The 23097-nt window shown below is 35.6% G+C and overlaps 1 protein-coding gene and 1 pseudogene across 12 annotated transcripts in view; both read left to right on the forward strand.

Annotated features, from left to right (window-relative positions):
- NFIA (nuclear factor I A) overlaps window positions 1–23097 on the forward strand; it is a 485231-nt gene that overhangs the window by 166922 nt on the left and 295212 nt on the right. The gene's annotated exons all lie outside the window — the stretch shown is intronic.
- On the forward strand, window positions 7695–11106 carry LOC113447941 (BTB/POZ domain-containing protein KCTD6 pseudogene; annotated as a pseudogene).

Genomic DNA, 23097 nt, shown 5'->3' on the forward strand with positions numbered 1-23097 from the left:
ATACTAACTTCTCTTGGATAGGTGTAGTAATGAAATTGGCATTTATTTGTTTGTTTGTTTATTATTTTAAAAAATTTACAGAGCCACCCAACTCACACATAGGTGACAGCTTATAGTTTACACCAGATGCGAACACTAACATAAGTTTTAGGAATTCATTGTTGTCAAACGTTTCCAAATGGCGGTAACCTTATTAATTATGGTAAGGAATTTGCCAGTATAAAATGAAGAAATAATACAAAAATTGACTTGCAAGCAATGAGAATTGAACAGCAAATCAGAAATCTTCAACATTTTTATCTGGTAAAACTTTTGTTATCAGAAATGGAAAGAAATTCACATCGTGTAAGATTTTTGTCATATAAGTATGTATTAAAATTATTGTGATGTCTTATTATTACTATTACTTCATACTCTTCTGAGGTAATTTAATTGTCAATCTTTTCTAGACAAGCTGTCCCTTTCTTTTTAAAAGTTCGTGTACCATGGTTGCTTTAAAAATCTCATGTTTTTCCACATTTTACCTTTTTTCAGTCTAACTTTTTAAACGATTTAGCCACACTGTCCTATTCCAACTAGACTAAATCACAAAAATATTGGTCCTATGTAGTAACAAGAAAATGCAATTTCGTGACTAAAAATACTTCCCTTATATCCAAAATAAAGTGAACAATAAGTTATCCGCTTGGAGGTCTCAAAGATGTTTATTCTGATTTTACAGTACGGAAGTGGGGGAGAGCTGACTCCTGTAAACTAAAAAAAGAGATATGTGTGTTTGTGTATGTATATATAAATAAGTGTATGTATGTATGTATGTATGTATGTATTTATGTATGTATGTATGTATGTAATTTATATATATCTTGATTCTGCTTCCCTAGTATCAAATAACAAGTTGGAAATGATTGTGGCAAACATTGTTTCTTTGTGGGAGTATAAGTCTCCAGGAAATTTATGACCAGTCTTTTAACCAGATGATCTGTATCAGAATCTCCCATATCTAGGCACGTGGCAAGGTCACCATTTAAGTTGTTGGGGTCACAACCTTCGCCACCAGGCATTTGACCTTTGTGATAAAGTTAACCTTTGTTCATTAGGAGCCACTCAAGCAAGAACTTCCTTGTTTTTTACTGCGGCAGCTAACAGGATCACATTGTTAAAAGTAATTCTTAGCTCAAGTATTGGGTTCAGTGCAAAAGTTTAAAGATTTTCTGTGTGGGTTTCTTTTCTCCTTTTTTCTTCTTTTCTTTTTTAGCCTTTTTCCTGCAGGCAAAGCTGTGCCTGTTGGCCACACAATAGTCCAAGGCTTTATCTATTGCTTGTTTTGGATATGACTTTTAACAGCACAAACCTGTTCATTTTTGCTCTCCACGGCCTTATTCCACAGTGAATTTATTTATTTATTAAAGAATGCAATCTATATTTGAAAAAAAAAATAGTTAAAAAAAACTTTAGGAGGAATTTTGCAAAATTATAAAGTGTATTGAAAAAGCTAGGCCTTTTACATTTGAATTAGGTTGTTTTGTATAGATTTTAATGCGATTAAGTACTGAATCTAAACTAGCTACAAGGCCAATTTAATTTTGATAATGGTGAAAATGTATTTTGTTCTGGAAATAAATCAGTGTCTAGATGGGATCATGTCTTTAATCTGAAATAAGATGATACATATTCAATAATAAAATATATTGGATACTGTTATAGGACTTGGACTTTGTAATTTTACAATAATAATAAATGACATTCATTACACTCATCCTGATAATAGATCATTTTGTATTTTGCAGCAGCATTTCTTCAGGTATACTTGTACAGTAAGTTGCAAATAAAATAGTTACAAGTCTTTGTAGTCCATGATACTGTCCAGGAAAAACAAAGTTATTTTATCATGTATTTCTAATTCTAATTTTATCATATATTTCTAATCTTATCATATTATTTCAACATCAATGTAGGACTGAGGATTTTTCTTAATTATTTTATCTTTTTAAATAATAGTTCCCTTTTCTTGTTCAATAACTTATTATTTATTATAAATAAAATGAAAACAAATAACCTTTGTTTATATCAGATAGCATTTTCCTTGGTTTCTACTTATTACTGCTATTCCTTTGAATGATAGTACATGATTTGCTGATTAACCAGATGGCCAAGGTAACAGATTGGGAACCTGCTCTGAACTAATAAAAAGCAGGTGTAAGATCACAGAGGTTTCTAGTTTCTCCCCAAATGAATTAGAAATTCCTTTTAGAATTGTATGTGACTCATAGTAAAGATAATTACATTTCGTTTTAAATTTAAGCTATAACATTAAATATGTTTCATTCTCAATATCTGAACCAGATGCCATAATGAACGTAGATTCAAGTAATTCGATGATCTGTATGAGAACTTAAATTATTTGGGTATCCAACATTGTTTGGATTCTGTGTGTACATTAAATAAATAAATCACCAAGGAGCATGATTTTAAATATGATATGATAGTCAGAAAGATTTTGAATAAGTTCCAGGCAGCAAGTATTGAAGATATTCTGATGAGCAGGTGAGCAGAGGTGCCTGTATCTTTTACATAGTTGGAAAGCAATTGTAAATTAAACTTGTACGTGAGGAATCTTTTGGTTGCTGCAGAAAACATATCTTGTGATAGGGATATATATCTTTGCACATTACATATTTGGCTAATTATGCTTTACCACGTATATAAGGAATCCTAATATGAATGAGATAGCAGGGTATCTAAATTTTTCTGAGTTGTACCAAAAGCAACAAGTTGTAGCAGAAGGCTTTTAATCTCTGGGTTTGTCTCCCAGTTGTAAAGCTTTTCCAAGATATTTTGTTCAGTGTTTATACCAATGTAAAACTGTACCTATAGCACATGTTGAAAGCTGCAAGACGCTTTTTACATTACACTTATTCTCTTCCAGTTTGGACAATAGGTTTCCAACATTTTACTAATATTGGTGGGAGGTAAAAGGATACTCAGATTTTAGCAGTTTAGCACTTCAACAGAGTCAGATACCAGAGAATCATCTCCCCCAAAAGACTTAAAGGTATCTTGTCTCTTCATCTCTGGCAACTTGAGATCTAAAAACAGCTGTAGGAACAAATTGTAGAAGAGTTATGTACATTATTATCGCTTCAACCACTCTTGATTCTTGTACTCACAAAGTTTTTGTGATGAATTAATGTAGTCTTGCAGCTAAAATGCTTATGATGTGGACTCTCATACTTCTGACTCTTGTTGTTTTTCCTGTGAAAATTAGCGTTGTATTCTGTGGAAGGATTATTGCGATAATGCTTTTCCTTCAAATTTCACAGGCTCAGAGCGGAATTTCGCAAGGTTTATTCTCTGTCTTGGAAGAGTCACCTATAAATATTTACATGGTTTTTAATCTTAACTGCCGCAGATTTTATATTCTACCCCAGGTTGCAACATTTGATCTAAAACTGCATAGAAAGGGATATTCTTCTATTCTGGCAAGCAAAGGATTCTGTTTCTACCATTAGCAGTGAGTGACTATAGTTGACAGAAGCAGGATTTAGATGAGGACAACTGCATTCTCCCCGGTGCTGTAATTGAGATGGTAAGCATCCATGCTAATTTGAACCCTAACAGTAGTGGAATTTAGTCGTATTTGCTATATCATGAACTGTTGGCACCTATTCAGTCATGTGACTAAGCTTTCTCCAAAACAGAAACAAATAAAGACAGGCATGTTAGGGTTTTAATATTTCTTAGAATTCTCCCAGGTGTTTTCAGAAAAGAAATATCACATGATTTAAAAGCTGTTTCCTGTATCCTGAAATAGCAGATGGGCCCAATCAGTCCAGAAAAGAATGTTCCTAGTGAAACTTTTAAGAAAAGCCTTTGAATGGAATGCATTGCATTTATAGCTATGAAGCAAATACAATAGCATAAAAATTTCCCAGTCTCCCTGGCCGGGCTGATCTTTCTTAAATTACTGTACTTTTAAATTTCTCTTTTGTTTTTCATCCAATGATGAATAGCATTAATTTAAATCTATTTAAAGCAAGTGTGGGAGAAACCACAGCCTTTGTTGTGGTCAGTGGTGAACACAGTAGGATTGGACGTTTCACTTGATTGAGGCCTGAAAGTTGACTCTGGTAGATGCCATGTCATCTTTTTTTTCTAATTCTACATGAAAAGAAGTGAAAGTTCTTTTACAGTGATAATAATTATTATGGGATGGGTGTTTAATGTTACCAGTGGTAGCAACAAAACAACAATTTTACTTTCTGTGAAAATAGCCATCCTGAAGCCTGATGGAGTTCACAGTCACACCAAACAGTTTTTATATGCTTCTCCCCCACCCTCCTTTGGAGGCCTAGGCACAATTCATTTCTTGAAGCAAGTCCCAATAGTAAGCCATTCTCACAGTTGTTTTTGTCAAAATGTAGAACTAAACTGAAGGACTGATGCTTTTGTGTTGATGATATCTCTGTTAACTGTACTCATATAAGCCAAATGTGGAGAACAACGAAGGTTCCACTATCTCATTAAAAATGTGCAGATTTATGACAATAATAGCCTGGGGCTTGTAGACTTCTTTCTATAGTACATAGAAATTACAAACAAAATTCTGGGATGCAGTACTAGAGAGATCACCACCAATCCACTATGTAGAGCAGGGGCCTCCAAACTTGGCAACTTTAAGACTTGTGAACTTCCAACTCCTAGAATTCTCCAGCCAACATTAAAGTTGCCAAGTTTGGAGACCTCTGATATAGACCTTTAGTAGAAGATCCCATTTGGAATACTTTGCCCAATTCTGGAGACCTCACTTAAAAAAGACATAGATAAGATTGGACAGATCCAGAGATGGACAACCAAAAAAAATCGTACAAGGTGTGTGTGGGGGAAACATATCAGAGTTCTGAGGAGCTGAATATGTATAGCCTGAAAGACAGAAGGAAAAGGAGGGGGCCATGATTGAAACCTTTAAATATAATAAGGGTGTGAATAAGATTCTAGAAGGCAGTATATCCAATATTAAGCAAAAACCAAGAACACGGGCATAACTGACAGCAGGGAAGTTCACAAATAATGTTAGAAAGTATTATTTCAAAGAAAAAGAGATGGAAATTTGGAACCAACTTGCAGTGGAGGCAATGGGTCAATCATCAGTAACTGAGTTTAAACAAGCTTGGGATAACCCAATTTTCATCACAGACTAAAAAAAACCCATTAAAGTACTTCAAAGGACAGACTCAGTGGACTATTAGATTTTTTTTCTACCTTCAGTTTTCTATGTTTCTAAACTGATGGTCCTCTGGAGTGAATTTTGCAAATGTATCCTACAGCTTAGAGAAAGAACATGAGATTTGTGGTATGTTTTAGTTCTTGTTCACTCCAATTGGGTTTGCAATGCAGTGAATAGTAGAGAGAGTCTCTATTATTCTGTTCACAATAGTAGAAGCATAACTATAGCATATCTTTTAGCATCGTTGTGTCTTTTGTTACTCTTCTGTTGTCTTAGAACCTATGGCACTTTGTGTTGACATGTGAGCTGCAGGCAAACTTACCTCACTGGGCGTGCATGTGCTTCACAGCTGATTTTTGCCTGGTTTGAGGCCTTTTTCAGCCTCCCAAAAGCTTGAGGAAGGCTTCTGCAGGCTTTGCAAGTTGAAAACTAGCCCTGTTTTGTCACTTCCTGTTTTTCCGAAAATACCAGCAGTGATGAAACGGCCTGCAAAGTTTTTGGACTGCAAAGTCTGCAGAAGCCTTCCTCAAGCCTTTGGGAGGCTGAAAAAGGCCTCAAACCAGCCAAAAATAAGCTGTGAGGCGCAGTGCAGGTAAGGGGGCAGGGGTGGGTGGGTGGGTGGGGATTACACGCACAGGCATAGGGGACATGGGGAGGCACACATTGTCTTCTGGGTGCTGGCACATGAGTGCGAGCATACAAGCGCGCACACAATTTTTGGCACAGGAGCCCAAAAGGGTTAGCCACCACTGTTTTAGAACCTTTAAGACTAAGCCTATAGAAATGTTCAGTCAAGTCTTCAGCTGATTAGGTTGTGGATGGACATCTTTTTAAAGGCAAACAATGATAAAGTTCCAACATATTAAACCAGAATTTTTAAACTATTGCTTATCATAGTGACAAATTCACATATCACACCAAGCCAAAAATGGAATTATGATTTAAAGTTACATGTAAACAAGGGCAATTTTGTTCCTTTTATCATTTATAACCTAGATAGTTAACAAATGTACTCTACCTGTAGAATATTTTTGGGATTCTTAGCTTTCTTCCTTTGCTACTGCTGAATAAGGATCAGGAAATTATATGGTATATTGCTATAATATACATATATTAATTGTGTTCTCACTCTTATTGCTTTGGCATTTTTTTTAATTGTGTGAAACCATAGGTTACCTATGAAAATGACAATACACAATGACGTCATGGTGGAGATCATGCTGCTGTGATGCCTGGTAAAAGTATATAGATTGTTCATACAAATGACACTAAATTAATGAACAGAAATTATTCACTAAAATTATAGATTCACAATCGAAATGTAAAGAACTAGTCCACATCATAAAATTGCTTAATATGTTGATTTGCACAGAACTGAAAAACAAACTGGACATTTTTTGGGGGAAATCTCTTATCAAAGCATTTCTTCTGTTTTGGAATGTAATAATTGAAATGAATTAGTTGTTGAATTACTTAATTGCATTAGTAGAGAAACAGATATTAATCAGTTGGTTCCTGATAGAAGTAATTAGGAATTTTATTTTATAGTTAGGGCTTTGTTCCTGGGATTTCAAAAATCTGTTTCCTTGTCTGTTTTGGATACATCTCCGTGAAATTTTAAAAGAATTGATTTGTATTATGATGTCTTTTGAATATTAATTACATCTAATTCTGTAACAATTTTCATCTAATCCATTTTTTATCATAAAATACACCATTTCTTTGGAAATAAATAAGAAAAAGTATATGAGAATTCAGATAAAATGGAAGTGATTAAGGCGGTCAGCTCATGTGATCTGAAGCCTGCATATTCTAATGCAATTTCATTGTCATGAATAAATCAGTTTTTAGTTCAAGAATATTTGGGATCTGGCTTTTTTCCTGGAGGCACAGGTGGCAGTCTTGGACCAGAATGTTTTTTATCTGTTTCATTTGCTACTCCAGCTGTGCCTGTTCCTGTATAAAGTGGACTGAGTAATCATCACCCATGTCTTTGTAAAATAGAGAACAGAGTATTGCAGTATTTTGATGCTGTTTATCTACATTGTAAAGATTTACAGACAAGTGTGATGATAAAACTATCACATGCTCCAAAAGCACCTTTTTAGAATTGAATCCAAAGCATTGCATGGTCAACAAAATATTCAACAAACACATTAAATCAAAGTATGCTTGGTGTCATGTATGACCCAAGCTTTTAGTAGTGTTTAAAGTATGCATGTATGACCCGAGCTTTTAGTAGTGTTGAGGGTAACATTCTCCTCAGATAAATGCTCCAGAAGGATCAAGTAACCTCAAAACCAAATATATTATTGTCTGGTGAGATAAGAATAGGAAAATGGAAAAAAAAATGTCTTCTAACAATTCCTTTATATCACTGGTCCCCAAGCTTTCCGGCTCCATGTAACAGCAGCAGTGGTGGGGTGAGGGGCAGGGGACAGTTTTGCATGTGTGCATGCTGCTAGCGCAAATGGAGCATCCCTCATTGCGTGCTCTTCTGCAGCCCAATTGCCAACGAGCTGTGGACCAGTGGCGGACTGGAGTTGAGGACCCTGTTTTACCTTGTAGGGATAAGACTTCTTTTAAATATCATGGAGTGTATTCCCCCTTCCTTCTTTCCTTCCCATCTTCCTACCTTCCTTCCTAATGCCTTGTGATGGGTTTATGCATTGTGTAAAACCAAAGCCAAACCACATTATGACCTTGTGCAATATGCAACCAAGCATTAACTACTCTCCCTAATGGTATTTCTATATTTAAATGATATTGTACATTTTCCATAATTTTATATAAAAATAAACACATGAAGATTATACAATAGTGTCTCCATTATGACAGTTACATTTTCAGTAAAAACCATAACTTGGAAGTTAGATAAATGAAATAGTCATTATATATATTTTAACATACTTAAAAGACAGAAAACTATTACCAGGTTTTAAGAAACTGGTCAAAATCCAATCTTCTCTTTTAAAGAAATGTATTTGTATTATCACTGTGTTTGCAAGGGCATTTTACAAATATTAAATTATTTTGATTGAGGTGCATGCATGCAGAGTGTAGTGTACAATTTAAAAACTATTAAATATCACTATCAGATAGCAAGGAATATACTTGGAGACATCGCATTATGAAAATGAATATACAGATTTTAAAGAGGGTATGTGGTATTTAATGTGCAACTTTAATGATGACTGCTTTTGTGAAGGCGATATAAACAGCACCTGCTTTATGTTACAGTAGCAGAATGAAAATTTCTACAGTATGATCTATTCCTAACTCATGGAGAAGTCCAAAGAAACTCTTGATTAGATACATTTGGGGAGCTGGATGGAGTAATCAACAAATGGGGTGCAATTGAAAGATGTACGTGCATTAAACATAGGTTGCATTTATTCTTGCTAGAAGTACATATTTAGGAATTCTATATGCTTCATTACCAAACTTGGTTAGCTTAGAAGGTACAGTGTCTGTATACCAATGTTATAATGCATCTTATTAGCTCGAACCATAATTTGTTTGTCCTTAGCAAGCTAATAGACTGGTCTTTAGTGTGCAGCTACAAAAGTGAGATTATTGCAGTCAAAAAGCACCATATAACATGTGCCTTTTTATTTATATGTTTTTCAAATATGAAAAGTCTGGGTAGATAAACACTTGTTGTAACAGCAGAGTTTTTAATTTACTACATTTACATATTAGTCTTCAAGACCAGATTTTTCCAGAGTGACTTAAATTAATATAAAACTCAAAAACTACTAAATTAAATAAAGTATTATTAAAATGCACCATACGACAGTAATAACAAAATAATCTACCATGATTATGGGTACATTTTTCCTTGTCCTTTGCTGTTAGGCTTTGGGGAATTGGAAATTCAACAGCATTTAGAGAAGCTACAGCTTGGCCTTGTTTGGTCTATATGGTGAATTAAGACATATCCACATTCTCTGCTTTATATTCTGTGATGCAACAGGATTTCATAAAGTAGCCAGAAACTTTTTTTTTTTAAGTTGAAACTATGAAAAGAAAGCTTTTTATTAAAATATTTTTCATAGGGTAATGTGTATAGGCTCAGAATCCTGTCTGCATGTGATGTCCTATGCGGACACAGCTCAAGTACTTGGAAAAGCTCCTTTTTTCTCAGTCTTTTGAGTTGCTGTACCGACATTCTAAAAGTTTCATGTATTGGTTTGTCTTGGATCTCAGTGTTGCTATTTGCTAGGGTCTAGTTACAGATGTGTCTATAATACTTATCTGTTCCTTTATTGTCTGTGTTGCCTAGCTCCCTTTAATCTCTGCCAGAATGCAAAAAATCTGTGTGTCCGATTTCAGTGTGTCACTCACAGTACTTTTAATAACTTGATGTTCCCTTTGATTTCCGTTATCAGAAACCGTCTGGCTAGATTTTCCTGTATCATGGTTAGTGGCAGGCTGGAAATGAATTGTTCATCCAAAGAGAAGATGCAGCCTCTGAATTTGACTAGTTCTTTCATGCCACTTTTTTTCTTTAAAAAAAAAAAGTTTCAGATTTTCTACTTTTTTAGTAAAATCTGTCACTTTTTCTTACTTATAATTATTACACGCCTAATTGAGAGATTGCATATCAGCTTAGTGATATGCAGAATCTATATGCAAGTTAATCAAGGATTATTTGACTTGCTTGCTGGCCTGTCTATATACCTAGCAAATGTTCAAGAAACCGAATTATATACCTTTTTGAAAATACTTCAGATAAATCCAAATTTGTGTGCATCACACATTGGAACAGAGAGATAATGGGGATTGTGGATATATAATGACTGAAACAATCACACTAAATATGAATGGATAATTGTATGCATTATTGCTCAGAACTCTCACCAAGTATCCTGATTTGACATTGTGGACCCTATTAAGAGATGATTTACCTCGGTAACCAAGATAGGCCTTCTTCCAGCATGTTCTCAGTTTTTTTATGAACCTTGGAGCAGTCTCAGTCTCTTGATATTACGGAATTTGATCTGATTATGTAAACTTTTCCTTTTTTTTTTTTTTTAGGAAAAAGTTGTTTATAAGATTGAATCCTTACTGCGTCATAATGAACTTACACCTTTGAATCCTGAGTGTACAGTTGAGGAAGTGGTAGAGTTTTCTAATACACACAATCTTTCAACTTTCTCCAATCCAGGGGCAATCATTATAACAAAGCTAAACTTCACAACCAAGGATTACAAAGAGATTTCTAACCATCTCACCAAGGGGAATATAGATATGATGAACAATAGAGACTGTCAAGATTTTTTCATATTTGGGTCTTGTGATTACCAGTAAGAAGTTTTTCTTAAGAGTCTTTCTAATGGAATATATTACAAAGAAACATTTCACAATGTGAAACATGAGACTCTTCCACAAGAGTGAACAAACCAGTGAAAGCACCATTGAGTTCAACTGGACTTTCTTTAGGCTGACACAGAAAACGTATGATTTATTTCCTATTTATTTCTATTTTTTTTCTTTTACCCTCAAGAAAATGGCTCAGCTTCTTAGATCAATGCAGTAGCAGTGGGTCTTAACAGTGGGATTAACTTTAGCAGCACTAAAGGCACTCTGTTTTCATTTTTCTATGAATATTTATTATGGATTCTTAAAGACTAGAAAATGGACATTTATTGGATGCTTCTGCCTTTCATCTTGTAAAAAACTTGTAGGCAGCTGCTCAAATCCTAAGAATTGTTTTAAACAAAGAATGAACCAAGAGACATCCTTTAAAAATGGCAAATAACTGTATTAAGGCACTTTTTCTGCATTAAGGCACAATATATAAAATGGTAAAAATCAACTGTGTTTTTTGAGATGAAAAACTATATCATGTAACCTAACTTAGATTTTCTAAATCATATATAAAGCAACATAACAATTTAATTATGTACAAAGTCTTGCACCATTTTTTGCAAAATAATTATTTTGTAGTTACATCAATTGTTCTTTTCCATCCCTTTCTATAAATCAAGCAACCAAGTACATTTGCAAATATTATATTTGCAACACTGAAAATAGAAGCATTTATAGAAATACCTTCCCACCTTCCCCCACCTCCGCATCCGCCATTCCCCTGTATCTTTGGTTTTAATGTTTGTTTTTAACTTTTTATATTTTAGCTTAAATGTAACTGTAAGCTATCCAGAGATACCCTATGTAAGATAGGCAGCCAATACATTTTATAAATAAATAAATCTTCCTTTAAGCAGATTATTTAGACTTGTCCTACCATATACATATGGATGGAGAGGGAAGATCGATTGATTATCTATCTATCTATCTATCTATCTATCTATCTATCTATCTATCTATCTATCTATCTATCTATCTATCCATCTATCTATCTATCCACCCATCCATCCATCCATCCATCTATCTATCTCTATACACACACACATGGTTTTTATGTCTTCCTGATGCAGTCCTCCTTTCCTTCCAACTTTATACTTTATACCTATAGCTAGATAACTTTGACATATTATGATCCAATGTGGCAGTAGTGTTTTTTATTTTCTGCTGACATAAACCTTGTTGGACCACAAATCTGTCCTCCTTTTAATCACCTTGGACTGTAGCCCTGTCCTTCCAATCACTGGTTGTTTTCTTCCATGGTGACTGTGACTTAGACCAGGGGTCGCCAACGTTTTGGACCTCAGGGACCACCAAATTCATAATTTTAAATCCCAGGGACCACTAACCAGTTCTGTGGGCATGGCCTAATTTGTGGTGTGGTTTGGTGATCATGTGACTGGCTAGGCATGGCTTGTATGTAAATATTATAAATATTTATATAAATATTGATTTTTTTATAAAAAAGAGCAACTTTTACCCAAAATCAGGCAAAGCAGGCAGGCAGATTGAGTTGCTCACAGAACCATTCAGTGATCTATCTATCTGCTATCGGCTAGCTCAGTCTGTCACATAAAATTTGTTTGCCGTCAGTCTGCACTGAATAATAGAACCTTCAGTCCTAAGGGAGGTTCAGCTGTGCTTAAAAGTAGAGCCGAAGATCTAAAGACTAGCTAGAAAGCAAGAAATCCAACCATTTGCTGCTTCCTAGCTAATCTAAATCTCCTGGCACAGCAGAACAGCTGATGGTCGGAAAAAGGAAAAATAGCAATTTAGCAGGCAAGTTTGCTGGAGTGGGCGGGGAGTGTTCCTGTGGGCCATGTGGGCAGTGCAGCCTTGTGTTTCTGCATAGTCTGGATTAATTGCTTTGGGGGCGTGCTCTGGGGGTGAGATTTCTCTGTGGCCCAGCAAAATTTTCTTGTGGCCCACCAGTGGGCCACGGTCCACTGGTTGGTGACCACTGACTTAGACCACAGAACCAGTGCAGGTCTGTAATGTAATGCCTCCCAGGACTACAGTCAGAAATGCTGTCAATTTGAGTGATCTGTCAGAAGAGAAAAAGGCAGCGCTTGTGTCACACATGGAGTGTTTCCATGATAAAAGAAAATATTCCCCCCTCCCCCTTCTAATTTCTGAATCATACAAGACTGGCTCTTCGTTTCTTGATATAGATAGCCTGTTGTTATTTTTATATATATTTGAATTTGATGGGAGGAACCATCTCCACTGATTTGTTGGTCACATCCATCAGAATTGTCATGAAGAAGCCATTTGCTCTCATCAGGGTTATATTGCCATCCATTCCTCCCCATAGAAAACATCACAACTTTCAACCATTGAGTCAACATCTTAATGGGGAAGAGATGTATATACCGGTGCGCCATCAGCATATTGATGATACTGACCCCATGCCTCTGAGTGAACTCATTCATCAGCTTTGTGTATATATTGAATATGAAGAGAAAGAACAGAGTTCTGAGGCACCCCATATAAAAGGGGCATAGGGCTTGATTTATCCCCTACTGACACTGATTGGAACTGACCACTGAGGAAAAAGAAGCACCATAACTCCCACACCAATCCTTTAATTCTTTGTTCCCATCCAGAAGGATACCATGGTTGATGGCTTTAAAAACCGCTTGAGAGATTCAGGAGGGCTAAAATGGATGCATCACCATCACCCTTCCAAAGGTCATCTATAAACACAACTGATTTCAATACTATAATCCAGCCCAAATTCCAGTGGAAAAGGATCAAAATAATCTAGTCTTCCAGAGCCCTTTGGGGCAGATATTTAGCGATCTCATAACAAAGGTATCCTTCATTATTGAATTTCTTATTTCAAGAATATCACTGATCGAGATTCTTGAAAATAAAAAGTATGAGGCATTTTGAGGAAATTAAAAATTGATGAACGTTCAATGAAATATAACACATTTTGGGTGGGAGGATTCTTTTATCTATCTTCTTTGTTGAGATACAACATAATATCTTATCTCTCTTTTTATAATTCATTGTACTTCTGTTTCAAAGTAATAAGATGTAACTTCCAGTATATAATAAAATAACCTATGCTATATTGGGCCAAAAATCCACTGTGAAAGAAGTAACTTTATGTACTTTCAGTGGGAATTATGCTAGAATGTCTTTTCTTTACATACTTTATCCTACTCAACAATTACATTTGAAGAAACTCACATCCTTTTTCCATTAGAAATATTTGCTAATACTGGACTAATTTTTATACTTAGGCAGGCAATATGGTAGAGCTAGTTTGGTGTATTAGCTAAGACATCAAACTAGAAGTTGGGAGACTGTAAGTTTCACCTTGTGCCAGTCACTTACGCTTAGCCCTAGGAAGGAAAAAATGGCAAACCACTTCTGAAATCCTGCCAAAAAAACTGCAGGGACTTGTCTTGACTGACACAAAAGTACCACAATAAAATGAAAAGGCAACATAGTGCCTATGGAGATTTCTTTTGTTTCTTAACAGGTTCTGTATCTGAGTTGAAGAATATATGTATATTTCTGCATGTATGTATGATAGTCTAGCTAAAAATTAATCACATGCTTAAATTACTATAATTTCAAAGTGGCATCTTTATTTTCAGACATGCTTATTGGTTCTTTAGATGTTCTCAAATATTAAAAAATAATGGATGCAGCAATGCACCTTCTCCCAAAAGAGCAGAGAATTATATTAACATGAGAGGGTAAAATCCTAGTGAATTAAATTCATTGGCAAGGGCCGTCTCTAATTTTTCTTTTCAGTTGCCAATTTTGTGATTTATTGTGCCCATTGTTCATCCATTTTGTGACTAGGCAAGTCCTTTATTGTCAGCCATTTTATGAAGTTGCCCAGAACATACCTTAAAATTCCAGATATGTTCACTCATTGACTCTTCCTGGTTAACAGTATTTCTAGCGATTGATAAGAATGTTCATATTTTGCTTATTTTTAAAAAAAGAAATAATATCAATCTGGGAAAAGAATTATACTTCCATCTACTTAGTAGAAATGCATTTTATAGTTAATGCTATGTAGCCTGTGGAAGGGCCTTTTAAAAAGCCATTATTCACAGTTACTTTTTTCATCCTGCCAAGAGGCAATCTACATTCTCATCTCAGTGTGTATTTCAGTTTGGAAATGCTGAAGACTTTCAGATTGCCCAGACAATCTTGAAAAAAAGATCCACTAAATTTAGGATTGCATTGTTTCATTTCTCATCTTTTCTCCATCTCAGAATAGTAATAATTATGTAAAATAATGATAATTTGTTGAGATACATAATAACTCAAGAGGAATTGGACTCACACAGCTCATTGTCCTTCGCAGCATGATACTCTGGGCAAAACCCCAAATACCTCATTCCTAGAAGAATTCGTTTCCACTGAGGTCACAGATCTTCCTTTTTCCTTTTTGTGACCATAGAGTCTTTTCTATGGAAATTGCAGAAAATGCATCTCCCCCCGCCTCCTTCTGCATCATTGAAAAAGAACACCTACTGCAACTTTTGCCTTTGGAGACCTATGATTGGATGAAGTCCTGATAATAAGCCAGTCCACTCTGATTCCTTCCTTGATGATGGACATGACTATATGATATCGGTGTTATGGGCAGGGACAGACTGTTTGAGTAGTCGGCCAATGCTGTAACAACTAAGAAGGGATGGATTGAGTTTTATAAAAGTAAAGTAGAATTTTGGCACTGTTATAATTTTTTGCATGCATGGAAGTGTTTTCTTAACACCTTTCATCCATAAACTGGAATCTAAAATGTTTGGATCTTTGGAAGGCTCAACAATGAAACATTTCCATTGTTCTTTCTTTAAAAAAAAAAACAGTGGAGGGAGAGCCTTTTGCTGAGATGACCTGTATGTTGGGATAATATCTTTTCATATTTGAGAAGAAGACAAAGGAACTACAGTGCTAAGCACAGAACACTTATTAAAAACAGTTGGGAAGCATATAAAAGGTTCCGTGTGTGTGAAAAACGGGACAGCTGTGATAGTCTATTGGGAAAGTATGTACAGATGGTAGTAAGGAGGAGAATGATGACTGCATGGCTGATAAATACCAAAAAAGGGGGGGGAATGCATTATGTTGGTTGATCATTGTAAATTATACATTTTTGGGGTGTAGTATTTAGTTCTTGGTTTTCCAGTGATTCAGCCAGCAAATGCGAGTAACTGCAGGGTTTCAGGTCAGATTCTGTTTGCAATACGAAGAAAATATTTTACAAATTACATGACATACAGTTATTAGAGGAGATAATTAAACATATGGTTTTCTTCACATTTAGCATGTCACGAGTTTGTCATAATGGTGTCCATAAGACTCTGCATGAATTTAGCTCTGAATTAGTCACAGTTAAAATGTGGGGTGGGTTTTTTTTTTTTAAATGGTGGCGGCGGTGAAGCACATTTGTTTGTTTTCTGTTATAGAAAAAGTGAAAGAAAATGAGACAAACTGGATTTGGCTAAGAGTGGCAGAAAAAAAATAAAGAAAATAATTTCATTTAAAAAATAAATAAAGGTAACCAATATTTATTTATTTTGATACATCCCAGTGTCCTATCAAATATATGTAGTCTTCAATTTACAATTATTTGTTTACTGGCCATTTGAGATTATGACTGGGCTGAAAAATGTCTGGTCTTCACACTTACACTTCACACTTACAGTTGGTCTTTGCACTTACAACCACATACTACCTTCATGGCCATTACAATATGGCATTTGAGAAGTGGCTATATTATCACACTATGTAACCTTTTTTTTGCTAGTTTCCGGCAAAAAAACATCCATTTGGAAGTTTGCCTAATAATCATGGATTTGTTTAAAGACTGGTGATTGGGTCCAACACAACATGACTCCACTGACTTACAAAGGAAATTCTGGTTCTGCCTAACGTTCATAAGCCAAGGACTACTTATATGCAAAAGGCAATATGAGTATGGTGACATATATTATACCATTTAAGTCTCATTGAAATGCTTACCTCTGTGTCATAATAAAAAGGAAATTGATGAGTGAAGAACCAAGTTGCAGGGGTTCAGATCCCCACATAATCCCCATCCCGACATATGTGATATCAAATTTTCAACATACTACTACACTGTTTATGTACAACAGTGGTTACAACATTTGGCTTTGGGGAATAATGCATATTTAAATAATCAATAATATGTTTATATTTCAGGGAATATGAAGCCACTGAGGGAGATCTAGCTTTTATTCCAGCAGTTCAACAGGAAACAAGAAGGTGTGGGAATAGAAACTGGTTGTATGGTTTTATTAGTGAAAACAATTTGTAATATAAAAAGTGATTCCTGCTTCTTCAGGAATCTATCCATCTTCCCCTGATCAGGAGAATGTCAGCAGGAAAAAGAAGAAAGTCTGGCTAGCAGAAGAATGTTTTGTAAATATTTTGTGTATTTCCTTTTTTAGAGGCTAAAAATTGTTACACAAAAGCTTTAAATGGATATAGAAATCTATTTTGGAACCAGAACCCATGGTTTTTTCTCTTCCTTTAGAGATAGTTTAGTCCTCCAGTTCTGCTGTAGGGCACCATTCTGCTTAAATCCCACCTTTTGAAAAGCCCAGTACATTTGTCTGATAATAATTGTCCATTTATTTGCCATTTGATAAAACTAGGAAATATAACAATGTTTCAGTAACAACAAAACATGCAATAGTTAAACCAGTGTTTTTCGAGTGGCATTGTTCAGCTGTGAAAACTGGACAACTATAACCTTGTAGCTGGACTGAATTAAGACTCATAGTGAATGGCCAAGTGGATTTATTAAGCTGAGGGTGGTTTGAACCTGGGTTTTTCTGCTCTGAGTCCAGCACTTAACTACTATGCCATGTTGGTGGATATCTTACACTCCTTGTCTTATGGAACAATTCACGACAGTTCTTATCATACTTGTCTTCACTCATATTCCTGAAGACAACTATTAAGTCTCTATGGAGTTTTCTCTCATTATGTACTCTAGTTTCTCATAGGTTTTTTCCTTCCCGGTCCTTTGTCATTTTAGTTGCTGGTCTGAAAATACTAAGTTGGTCTTGATGATGAGATGGGCAGTGTATGAATTTAATAAACAAACATGTACTTTTGTCAACCTACTCCCTAAAAATGAAGACAAGTTATTCCAAGCATGGTCAGATCAAAACAACAGAAAAGATTGCCATTCAATATGGCAGGTTGAACAGTAGTTCAAATGAAGTTAAGTGTTCTTCAATAGGAATAAATATAACTGCATTACATCATTAAGGTTCAGTGTATAATCTACCAAGAATCCCAGATCCTTTTTGCATGTGGCCCTGCCAAATAGAATCTGTCCTATCCTTAGTTTCTGCCTTGGAATTTTCCTTTTTAAATGAAGGACTGTAGGAGAACAGGCAGAGCCTGGGGGCAGAATCAAGAGAGGACTAAGCCTAGAATCATTACATGTCCACAAATGCTCCATACCCAGCCCTCCCTTGAATTTCGTTTACTCTTATCTAGTGTCAATTTAGTACTGACCATTAGTTGGCTAGATTCTTGTTTATAGGTTCAAGCAATAAGTCTTTATAGACCGTACACCTAATGTACGGTCCTGATTTTTTGTGGCTGACAAGGACTTCGCATTTGTTTCTGTTGAAATTATTCTTGTTGGATCCTGCCCATTGTTATAGCTTGTCACGGGTTTTTTTTCCAGCATTTTTCAAACCATTCTTTTCAGTTCTTGTTGCTTGCTGTCTTGTGTGATTGTTCTAGATATAATCAGTAGATGAAAGCATTTTCCTTAATAATAAATAGGTTTTAATAATGTACCTTTCTGCAAACAAACATACTGTCCAGCTGCACTGTGATCCTCAATGATGTAATCTTACCCTGTTTCCTCCCTATGTTTTGCCTCAGATTGCATTGCTCCACAATAGCATATTTCCAACCCCCTGCCCTACACCTGGAAATTGATTGCTTTTGTTTTAGATTGGATTCTCTCCAAAATTGCACAGTCTTGGTTGCCAGCATAGCAGTTCAATATACTAATGCATCAGCTTTAGTGCTTTGACTTTCTGCTCCCTGGTACTTCAAGTTCAAGTCAGAAATAGGAATTAAATATGTGACTTTGGAGCAAGATGCTGAGTTTCATTTATGCTAGTTCAAATATTCCTGTTAACTGTATAGTTCATATGGCCATAATTTTCTCTTTGGATAAAGTATGATCCCTTAGCAGTAGGAAACTATGTTTTAAAATGCCAGTCTGATAGGTAGCATTAAAAAGCATAAAGCACTTATTCTATATGTCTCTATTTTAGTGTTTATTCTCTCTCAAGCAGTCAATAATTGTACCAGTGGAAAATGGAAAATGCCTTAATGAATTATTTGTTCATTAAAGTTTCCTACAAGCCTCTATTTAATATAAATTGGCAATAGCATAAATGACCACCTAAACATTTATCTCATTTACAAAACTCTTGATCTATTTTTTCCATACAATTTGAACAAGTCCTTCTGTCCTAAAGCATTTTCATAAAAAGTGCACAACAATTCTTGCCAAAATTACTGAAATATTTCAGCACAATTTTAGAAAAGTAAGCTGTAATTAAACAAAAGGTAGAAAAGGAAGAAAACAGCCATTTAAAATCATTATCAGAGTGTGACTGGAAGAGACCATAATGTGTTTTCTGGTAACATATTTATAAAATATCTTGTAAAAAACCATCAGAAATGTCTTAGGAGCATTATAATTTTAAAACCCACTTGGGGCTTGGATAATTTGTTTTTATTATACAGCAATCCCATCGATTTATTTAAAACTCCAGTGGAAAAAATACTACCTTTTTATGTGTAATCTATTTTGTATGGAGGGATCTTCAATGCTACTTAGTAGACATTAATTTTTTCAGGATGTACAGTGATGTGGTAATTCTGTAATCCATATCTGCATGCATACCTCCAACATATATCAGTCATAATCAAAAGTTCTAAAATGATAGGGAGAAGGGAGGATCCATCCACTGTGAGCATCTTATCACATCTAGAGAAGACTATCATTGACACATTTCATTGAATAGTCTGAAGGCAATTTAACAATTGGACATTTCCTGGTAGAGAAACAGCTTTGAATCCATTAGATCTGAAGTCCTGACATTCCCCAGTGAAAGTCTCAAATGACTTTCACTCATGCATGAATTTCCCTGTCATTTCAATAGGGTGGGATATTCTGAAGGGAGCAAAATATGAAAAAAAAATAATGCTCCATCCTGGCCACTTATGTTCATCCAAGGTTTGAAAAATATAGCTCGGTTCATGGGAAGCATTACAAATTAAAGCACTAGATTCTCTGATTTGATTTTCATAGGGATGGTTTATGGATGTGATTCTGAATCACATTTTTTTTGTTCTCCATCACTGATAAAGGCAATCAGTTATTGTAAATCAAAAGAATGTTAGAAACCGGTTGAAAGAATAGTAGCTATTTTGTAAATATTTCCAAAGTTGAGTCAGCTATTGACCAATGGAACGGTCAGATTTCTTCTGGCCTCAAGTAGAATTGGAAGCCTTGTAGGCAGTGATTCCAAGATGTCATTCCTCAACAAGGTATGTTTATAGAAAAGAACTAGAGGAAATCCAACAACTGCCAAGTGTAAAATACAAATCCTATTTATTGTAGAAGTAAGATGCAAGGTTTGAACCTCTTTCTCTTGCCCATGTGATATTGTTATTGCCATGGATCAGACAGATCACAGGCTATTTGGTTATGCCCAGGTGTAACATCAAAGGCATTTCTGCATGGGATTTTGGCACTATTTCACCAGTAATGCTGCACCCCTGGATTTGCCACACTTGCATTTCTGGTGGTTGGATGGATATGGATGGATGGATGGATTGATAGATAGATGGATGATTATAGGGATAGATGATGATGGATGATATAGATGGATTGGTGAAGTTACAGAGATATAGATACATACAAGCACACTTACATACACATATATACAGGTAGTCCTTGACTTACAACAGTTTGTTTTAGTGACTGTTCAAAGCTACAATGGCACTGAAAAAAGTGACATGACCGTTTTTCATAGTTATGACCTTTGCAACTTCCCCTTGATCATGTAATCAAAATTCAGATGCTTGGCAACTAGTTCATACTTATGACCATTGGAGTGTCCCAAGATCGTGATCACTTTTGTGACCTTCTGACAAGCAGAATCAATGGGGAAGCCAGATTTACTTAACAGCCAGGTTACGAACATCAACTGGAGCGATTCATTTAACAATTGAGGCAATAAAGGTCATAAAATGGGGTAAAACTGACTTAACAAATGCTTAATTTAACAGCAGAAATTTTAGTTGAGGATTACCTGTATACATATACACATACACATACAAATAAATTGGTTTGAATGCCAGAAATCTGTTTCATAAATGAATAGAAATAGAATATTGAGGAAGTTAGACTGGATTGCTTGTTCAGGTCAAGATGTTGGAGTACCTCAATTCTTCTTAGATTATATCATACAACTTTGATGTTTTTTGCAAACAGTAAAGAGAGAGAGGGGGGAAAATATATGGACATTAATGGTATAAGTATAACAAAAATTTTGATTAGAGAAGTTTGGTTATAGTGGTCAAAGGAATTAAACTTTGAATCGAGGGCTCTGATCTTGATTGTGAATTGTAGCTCCATCCTAAGTACAGCTGGGTGACCTTGAGGTAGACACTTTCTCAACTTTAGAAAGAGGCAATGGCAAACCCCTTCTGAAAATCTTGCCAAGAAAACCACAGGGACTAGTCCAGGCAGTTGCCAGAAGTCAAGACTGAATCAAAGGAACTCAGCCCAATTTTGATTAACTGCTTTCAGGCATTGGTGAGCACAAATAACACACACACACACACACACACACACACACACACACAGGGGTGGGATTCTACAGGTTTGCACCTATTCACTAGAACCGGTTGTTAACATTCTAAGCAGTTCGGAGAACCAGTTGTTGGAAGAAATTACTGGCCTGATCCTGTAAGGAAGGCAAGAAGGAAACATTATGGTGTTGCTTACAGAAACTGCCTCTCAGTTAACCCTTACTACATTCTTGGCAGGACTAGACTTCCTGTCTCTGGAACGTCTCTGGAGTTTTTTCCCCCTCCTTTGCTGGTACTTTGCTTGTGTGGAGTGACCATTCAAAGTTACAATGGCACTGAAAAAAGTGACTTATGCCCATTTTTCACACTTACAACTGTTGCAGCATCCCCACAATCATGAGAGGCCAGACAAGGAGATGTGTGCCTCGATGTGAGCGATATTGAGTTGGCCACGCCCAGCCAATAACATGAACACCAAGCCACACCTACCACCTAAGCCATGCCCACAGAACCGGTTGTTAAAAATTTTGAATCCCACCTCTGCATACATACATACATACATTTTAGAGAACCATACGGAGGTAATTTAGTAAGGCTCACTTCTTTTTGAGAATGAAGCATGGAACTAAATTTCAAATATTGATCTGGAAAAAGACTTTCATATTGTTATTACTATAAAAGTGCTTCTAATTAAGCAAGGGTAGGAATTGAATCTAATCTCTTCAGGGCCCAAAGTTTTTAGATTTGAAATGACATTTATCAGTTAATTTTCTTAAAAATGACTTTTGTTACATTATACAAGAAATTTAAATCCCTGAAAGAAAGATGAAACATTATGGCTTTAAGTATAACACAGATAGCAGTTAATATTCTGATAGTGGAATGCAGTTTAAGGACATTCTTCAGTGGAAGAGAGAGAGGGAGAGGGGAAGATTTCATTACATTCAGCACAGTATGAGACTAAGTCAAAGTAGTTTCACTAATTAAATTCAATTGCCATCCATTAGACCAATGGAATGAGATGAATCTACTATACAGCTGACACAGCACAGGTATGCAATTTGGTTAAATGGCTATTTCTAAACTGCCACACACATTTCTTCGCTTGCTCCTTTTTTTTAAGAGTTAGAATTTCTGCATGCACTGTGCCTATGTGTCTTTAAAAAAAACAAAACAAAAACAAACCAGAAGCCTGCTGAAGCGCAAAGATATCAGTTTAAATTATTGGCCCCTAAGGAATATGTGATAGTGGTGAATCAGCTTGAAAGTGTGTACAGATTTAAGTTTAAAATATGTGGAGTCAGTGGAAGAGCGACCGAGGTTTGGGTCCTATTGGCTGTTTCTCTTTGGGCCATTAAGTAACGATGATTTATATACCCAAGGATCAGAATCAATTTTTAAACCTGCTGGAAGCAAGTGCTGTTTTGTTTAACAATTCAAGATTGTTTAGGTTTGTGTATAATTAAGGGTGATGCAATTTTCAATTCAGATAGTATCTTTTTTGGCATAATTTGCTGGATTAAGGCACTCAGTCTACCAGTAGAGGAATTTCTTATGATGCCCGTATACTGAATTGCCAAGACAAGACTTAGGTGAGCAGAAAGCCTCTGAGTGCACGTTTACTGGTCCTACCAAGTTGA

The sequence above is a fragment of the Pseudonaja textilis genome, chromosome 3, assembly GCF_049901715.1.
Source record: "Pseudonaja textilis isolate UNSWEBS1 chromosome 3, rPseTex1.2, whole genome shotgun sequence".
Classification (NCBI taxonomy): domain Eukaryota; kingdom Metazoa; phylum Chordata; class Lepidosauria; order Squamata; family Elapidae; genus Pseudonaja; species Pseudonaja textilis.